This window comes from Phyllostomus hastatus, unplaced genomic scaffold (genome assembly GCF_019186645.2).
Source record: "Phyllostomus hastatus isolate PE091 unplaced genomic scaffold, TTU_PhHast_1.1 phas_scaffold_78, whole genome shotgun sequence".
In the NCBI taxonomy this organism is placed as follows: Eukaryota; Metazoa; Chordata; class Mammalia; order Chiroptera; family Phyllostomidae; genus Phyllostomus; species Phyllostomus hastatus.
The window spans coordinates 16,097,708-16,103,707 of record NW_025334041.1 but is presented as its reverse complement, the minus strand read 5'-3'; positions in this window follow the sequence as shown (position 1 = coordinate 16,103,707).

Here is a 6,000-nt window from a genome sequence, read left to right as displayed (position 1 = left end):
TCAGGCAGGTCAAGGCATTTCCTGACCTGCTGTAGGGAGAGTCTCTCCTCCTCAGGAATCATGCAATGCTTACGCAAAAGTCCTTCTCCAAATGTATAACTATTCCATTTGCTCTTTCGACCTTGACAAAGAAAACACCACGAAAATTTTTACATCATCCTCATTCCCTTGCAAAAATCACTTAAAATGTAAATCATAAGGAGAGTTCCCCATACCTTATTTTAGAGTACTACCTCTTTAAGTCTTTCTCCTATAATTTAAACGTGGGCCATGCCTCTACTACCGCAGTGGGGTGCCTTATTTTATCCAGCTGTTGCTGGAGAAGTGTTTTCATAATCAAATTTCATACTTCAAAGTCTGCCTCCTAATTGTCTTGGATAGTTCCATGGAAGCTTATTTCAAAATAGTCTGCCACCCACAATTAACCCGGGGTATGATTATAGATGCGAGGACCAAAGAATGAACAAAATTTACTTGATGTTTTGTTGTTTTGCCCTCCTTCATATGAATTCTTAATGATCGACAAGTTTAATGAGATTGTTTTAACTTTCTGTCCTGTCAAGAAGGGAAAAAGGGAAGCCTTTCTTCATAGTAGTTGAGTCTGATCCCTTCATTCACTTTCAACCTAGCCAGCCCGTAAAGCCTTTGCGAGTGAGACACACTGAGTGGGGTGGGGGAGGAAGAAGTGATCACTAAGCTCCAAACACTATTGTATTGAATATTTAACTTTCCTTTCTGGGAGTTTCCACACAGAATTTTTAAAATGACAAATTCTCTATGGCTTTAAAATCTCAGGTTGTTGCCTGTTGAGGCAAACACCATGAACCAGAGATAATAGGCTCTCGATTGATTTTATGAATGGAGAAAGACATGCAGATGGATTGTGGCACCTTCTATTAAATATAATCAAAGAAGACAAGGATATGGACATTTTTTCATTATTTCTTCATCTGCTGTCTAAATGTTGACAGGTGCCATTTTGATAGCTCTTTTTTGTTACTTTTCTGTCTGTGTACTATTCTTACACTTTTGTGTTCTTAAGAAACAAAAATTCACAATTTTGAAGAAAGTTCTGATAACATGTTAAAAGATAAACTGAGGCATATTAAATTCTTAAGAGTTTATTTGAGCAAAGTCCATTTGAAATATCCTCTGCAATACATAGACAATAGTGAGTGAAGAGTTTACCTGAGTTCTGTGGGCGATGATAGGAAATGACTGAACCTGAGGATGCGGTGATGGAATCCTCTGAGTCACAGCCAGTGTGAAGAGCAGAAGCCCAGGTGACACCCTGGACCTGTGTTTGGCATCTGAAGAAGGCGTATGGAGCAGTCTTGTGGGACTTAACCCAACAAACACATGAAGAGATGTTCAATATCATTCACCATAAGGGAAATCAAAACCACAGTGAGATACTACTTTGCATATGTTAGGATGGCTGAAATAAAAAAGAAAACAAGGGTTGGCAAGGATGTAACAACATTGGCACCCTCATCATAAACCACACTGGTGGTGGGAATTTAAGATGGGGTGGTTACTTTGGGAAATAGTTTGACAGTAAAACAGTTAAACATAGAGTTATCACATAAACTAACAACTTCACTCTTGGGCATATTACATACCCAAGAGAAACAAAACATATAATCACACAAAAACTTGTACACAAATGTCAATAGCAGCATTCTTCACAATAGCCAAAAGGTAGAAACACCCAAATGCCTATCAAGTGATGAATGGATAAATAAAATATAGCATATCCACACAATGGAATATTATTCAGATATGTATCTTCATAAAAAGAAACCAAGTTCTGAGTCATGCGATAACATAGAGTGAACCTTGAAAACATGTGAAGTGAAAGAAGCCAGTCACAAAAGGTCGTATATGGTTTGATTCCATTTATACGAAATGTCTACAGCAGGCAAATCTGTAGAGACAGAAAGTAGGTCAGTGGTTGCCTAGGGCTAGAGAGCTTGAGAACAGGGGTTACACAGTGATGGGTAAAGGGTACAGGACTTTTTTTTTGAAGTAAGAAAATGTTCTAACATGGATTCTGGTGATGGTAGCACAACTTTGTGAATATATTCTTAAAAATTGAATGATACACTTTCAATGGATAAATTGAATGGTTATGTTTCAATAAACCTGTTACTTGGGGGAAAAAAAAGAGTGAGTGCAGAAAGATACCAGTCCTCAGGAGACTGAAGGCTGAGGGTAGCTGTTGGGGTAGATGTGGTAGGATGTGGCCAAAGATGATAAAGTCACTGTGTCCTGTGGTGAGAAACTGATTAAAACTAGATTGCGTGCATACACAGGAGTTTCAAGCCTGCACAGCAGAACTGTTCGGCCCAGCGTCTGAAGGGCAGGGAGAGTGAGCAGGTTGGAAGACTAGCACAAAGGCGCTGTAGGTTGAGGCACTGACCTTGTCACCATATGACCTTCCTGGGATTCGTTATTGCTTCTCTGATCATTCCTTCATGGTCTGCTTTCTCTCACCATCCTCTTCCATTGTCCATCCCTCAGACATCTGTGTCTTCAGGGGCTCCACATGCTAGCCCTGTATTCTTCTTGTTTCCACACTCTGTCATGGTGAGCACGCCCTATCTCATGTTTCAACTGCCATGTGTATTATGCTCAGTCCAAAACACTTGACCCCAGCTCAGACCTTCCCTGAGCATCAGCCTAAGTTTTTCAGCTGCCCACTCGCCATTTCTACCTGATAGTCCCACACATAGCCTTACTCAGATACCAAAATTTCTCTTTCTCCATCCATCTGATCATCCTCTCCTCTTGCTGGTGCAAAATAGAAAGAGTCAGCTCAGTTTTGCACATGGTAGAACAATGATTTCATAGGGCCCGATGAAATGAGAGGGTTCATAGATGCAGAACAGGAAAGTGAAAGAGGCTCTCATAGATTACCCTTCTAATCAAGTCACACCATTTGTTGACAACTTTCAATAATTCTTTAGTGAAAACCCAAATTATACTTGTTGTTACTCATAATTCAGGCATATGAGGAATTGTGATACATAAACCTTGACCTCAACTAGCTTATGGTTTAGCAAGGGAGGCTCACAAGTAAAGAAGAAATTTTTATGCAATATGAAAATGTAAATAAATATTAAGTATGAGATGCAATGCCAGCACATAGGGCACCTTACCCGGTAATTGAGGGGTGGGGGATCAGAGGGCGGAGTGAGGCTTCCCTGAGGCCAGAAGAATTCCTGCAACAAACAGATGAGCAGAAGTGCCGTGGAGGGAAGAGTGTCCCAGGCATGAGGTTGGCCTCACCGTGGGCCCCTTCAGTGAGGTTAGATGCAGAGAGATGAGTCTTGGGGAGGGAGTCTGGTGAATGTAGATAGAGACATCTCAGTGAATAAAGTAGGAGCCGGACTGAATAGAAAATGAAGAGGTAGACACAAAAGTGGATAGAACATTCTCCCAATAAGCTTGTCAGTGAGGAAGGGGGAAGGGCAGGTCAAGAGGCAGAAGCGGGAGTGTGTTAGAGGGAGCGGCTGGGTTGCTATGTGTGTGTGTGTTTCTAAGATAAGTGAGACTCAAGTTTAAATGCAGAAGGGAAGAAGCCAGCGTCAGAGGGGTTAGGGGAAGGGCTGTGGAGCAAGATGCCTGACGTGGGAAAGGCTAAGTTGAGCGAGGTGAAGGCTTAATTAGCATCATTCTCTGGGCTTCCAAGGAAGAAGCAAAGATGGGTGTGGTGCACAGGGTGGCAGGAATGGATGGATTTCATTTTCAAAGTCAGGAAAGGAACAAATAGGAGGGCAGGTACTTCAAATGTTTGGAGTAGCCATAATGACTAACAAGGGATTGAGTAGGAAGGACTGAGTGAACAGCAAACAGAGGGATATTTTCCGTGAATCTGGGGACCAACTCAACTAGGAGTAAATAAGTTAAGAAAAAAGACGGTAAAGACAGGATATTGGGATTTGAAAATGAAAGTGTGCTATTTTGTGATTTCAGGTGGAGTTCAATCCTCATCATGGTAAGATCTTTAGCCACTGAGTGGCTAATCGGGAAAATGACATGAAGGTAACGAGAATCGGGGAAGTCCGTGAGCTAAGAAGCCAATGAGTCGAATGGAACACCCACGTGTGCACTAAGTTCTCCTGGTGGACGGCAATTCTCAGGGAGGAGAAGTTGTGAAAGGAGAGCGAACGTCTTCAGGGAACGAAAAGGGAGGGGCAAGTGTTACAAAGGTGATGACTGGGGAAGAAGATGCTACAACTGGATGATGTGACCCTTAAAGAGGCAGAATTTCTACAAAAGAATGGAAGAGTGATCCAGAACTTATCTCCCTACTTCCACGGTCTATTCTCCACATAGCGGTGGGTTAAGTTTTTTTTTTTTTAAGTATATTTCTGATCACGCTGTTCTTCTACTCTAAACCTTCCCTTGGTCTCCCACCTCTTGCGGAGTAACTCCAGTATCTTCACCGCGACCTTCACTCTCTGGCCTGCCTACTTTTCCTGTCTGACTTCGTCTCCAACCACTTTACTACTTGCCCACCCTGCTCCAGCCACACAGGCTCCTTTGCTATCCCCGAATGTGATAAACCTTGCCCCCACCTCAGGGCCTCTGCACTTGCTCTTCGCTCTGCCTGGACAGCTCTTCCCCCAGTGGTCTCCCTGCCATCTCCTTCCGATCTCGGCGTAACTATCACCTGTTCAGCAAGGCCTCCGATCTCCTGCGCCCACTCCTACTGCAAGTTCCCATTCCACACCCCTGCCCCATTTTCCTCCACAGCACCTGTCACCACTAGCTTCACATACAGTTACTCTTTAATTCCCTAACAGCCCTGTCCCAAGAGTAGCAGCTCAGGGAAGGCAGGGGTTTTTTTTGTTTGTTTGTTTTGTTTTGTTTTTTGGCCATTCTGCTCACTGCTCCATCCCATAGCAGGCATTAATAATTTTTTTTTTTTGAATGGAGGTAGTGGCAGTGGGTTGTGGGGAAAACCTGGACCCTAACTATGTGAAGTATGTGAGAGGGGAAAGGTGCAGAGGGAAGAGTGTGAGCGTGCTGGGGTGGCTACCGTGCAGGGGCATCCTGGTGGGAACTCTGGGGAGGGTCGCTGGAGCGGTGGGCCCAGGCCATTGAGAAGAAGCCTGCAGCACAATGGGAACACAAAGACAGTGAGACTGGATGATTGGAGGAACTTTCCTTTCTGGAAGTCTCTAAAGACAATGACAAGGATGAAAGGTGTGGTGACGTTTGCTACCTTTAGAGTTTCCAGAAGACAGAATCAATAGCCCTTGGATTGATTATACAAAGGAATCCACAGGAGAGAGGACAGCAGTCCCTGGGGTATGGGAGAAACGCAGATTTGTCGGCAGGGGTTGCCTGTCCCGTGATGGATGTGATACCGAAGGCTCCCTGGCAGGCAGGGCAGGGGAAGGGTTAGATGTTGGTTAGTGCCAAGGCACTGCACCAAGAGTTCTCCACACGGCAGGCCTGAGGGGTGAGGGGTTGGTCCTGAGATAATGCCAGGTCCTGCCAGGCTTCGTGTTCACTGACCTCACCTCAAAGGAGCACTTCCAGCTTTTTTTTTTTTTTTTGCCTCCACACCTGTGCTCACAGTGTTCTTTCTGTCTGGAATGCCCTTCTCATCCCCTATTCACATTTTTTGGCATCCTGTAGGATCCTACTCAGACACTATCTCCCTGACAAAGTTTTCTTTTATAACCCCAGCCTGGAGGATCGCTCCTTGCCTGGAACTCCTATAGCCCTGTGACATCTCTCTCTTCAAGGATTACGTTGAACTCTTATTTATACCTTCTGGGTTGTAAACCTTTGTGGGAGGCAAATGGGGAGTCCTGTGGAAAGTAACTTCACGGGATGATCTGATCATAAATTCCTAAATGGGCAGGTCATTGTGGGTAGTCACACCCCAAGCCTGTAACTTTTAGTAAAAGGTTAATCTTTGCCTTGAGAAAGTTCTGTCCATTGTTTCTCTGCATCTAGGCTAACACACCTTTAAAATAAACC